Here is a 1,928-nt window from a genome sequence, read left to right on the forward strand (position 1 = left end):
GCGGGAGCCCGGAGAGGCCGGCTCCCAGCTCTAGCCCCGCCCCCAATCCCGGTCCGGCCCCGCCCCCGGCGGTGAACCTGGCTCTCACACGGCTCCCTTGTGGGGTGTGCATCTGACCGAGGAGACCTACTGTGTGCCGCGCCCTGGCCCCAGGAGCCCATGGGGCGTGGGGGGCGGGGGAGAAGGGAGGCCCGCGCCACCATGGGCTGCGGGGTGAGCGGTAAGGGGAGTGAGGGATGGGCCACACAGCTGCACCGCCCCCGGGGGCTGGGGAGAAGGGGTGCCGCCCTCCGGGAGCTCTGCGGGGAGGGTAAGCTCGCGGTGTCACCCTGGGGAGGCCCAGAGAAGTGAGGTGACTAAAGGCAGAACTTGAACTCGGGTCCTGGGGCTTCACTAACGGCCTCGGAACAAATGCACGCTCCGAGCATTAGTGAAGCGCCTGGAAGGCGGGCTGTTCTCCCAGGCTGGCAGAACCCGGCGGCGTCGGTCCTCCCCTCTGACGCGGGGGGCTTCCAGGGCCCCCGGGAAGCCTTTCCTGCCCCCTCCGGTCCTTCCTGGCTCATCGGCATGCTGTCTCAGTCAGACCCGGAGCCCTGTGGGGGGCGGGGCGGCGGCGGAGATTGTCATTTGTGTTTCTTCCCTGTGCCCGGCACGTAGTAGGTGCTTTTAAATGTCTGGATGTCTCCAGGGTCACTAGGTGGCCCAGGGCATCTAGCTCAGGAAGACCTTAGTTCAAATCCCGCCCAGACACTACCTAGCTGTGTGACCCTGGGCACATCTCCTCGCCCTGTTTGCCTCAGTCTCCTCATCTGTAAAACGGGCTTCTGCTCCAGTATCTGCTGAGAAAGGCCCAGGTACGACTGAACAACAGCAAATGAGTAGTTTACAGATGAAATGATACTTTAGACAGAATTGGAAACTCACAAGCATTGTGCTGTCCGGACTTGTGAGCAGCGTGGGCTCCCCGGGGCCCAGCGCTCTCCAGACTGAGCGCAGATCCTACCGGCCCGCCCCGGAGTCCTCCTCTCCTGCCCAGGTGACGCGGCTCCTCCTTGGACCAGTTCCAAGACTGCCCAGCCCAGGCTCTCCTCCAACCCCCGCCTGGCCCCCTTCTTTCGGGCAAAGATCACGCGAGCCTCTTTTCTGCGTGGGTACACCGCGTCGGTGGCAGAGCCTTGAAGAAGGGAAGCGGGTCCGGCCCAAACGGGGCCCCCACTCACAGAAACCTCGGGCTCTGGTGCGTCTTGGACCCATCTCGGCCTTTGTGGAGGCCCCGGCGGGGACCAAAGGGAAATGAGATGGCCCCGAGATGATGGAGATTCCATGCCACAAGGGGACGTGGAGGCCCGGGCCAGAGTAGCCAGGCCTGGGTGACTGCCGCGTCCTGTGCCCGGGGATTCCTCTCTTTGGGCCCGGAAAGGCCTGCCTTTCTCCGGGATTTCTCGGGAACCGTTGGAGCCAATGCAGACACCACCTGCCTCTTGCCCTCACTGACCCCCCTCAGCAAGGCTAGGCAAGCACTTTGTAAGCTCCTATTGTATGCTAGAGACAGAAACGAAGCATCGCCTCTCCCCACCACAAGAGTTTGTATTGGGCCGGAGATGGGCAGCAAAGCAAAAGCGGGGTAATTTGAAGAGGTCACAGGGCCCAGACAACTGGCCAACCAGGAATGGTGCCTTAAGAACCACCAGCCAAGAGGGAAGCGAGGAAGGCCAGGGCTGAGGGGATGCAGGTGAAGATGGTGTGCCTGGTGGGCAGTCTGGAAAAGTCTGGGGGAGGAGATGGGCCAGGGCATTTGGGGAATAGATAGTGGCCCTGCCCCAGGTCCCTGGACTGTAACTGCCCTTGGGGTTTGCTTTGGCAGAGGGAGGGAGGGGACTGTAAGGACGAAGCCACAGGTTTGCAAGGAATGTGTGTGTGAGTGTATG

The sequence above is a fragment of the Petaurus breviceps genome, unplaced genomic scaffold, assembly GCF_028583685.1.
Source record: "Petaurus breviceps papuanus isolate PSGF00001 unplaced genomic scaffold, PetGlider_PUasm1.0 387, whole genome shotgun sequence".
Lineage (NCBI taxonomy): Eukaryota > Metazoa > Chordata > Mammalia > Diprotodontia > Petauridae > Petaurus > Petaurus breviceps.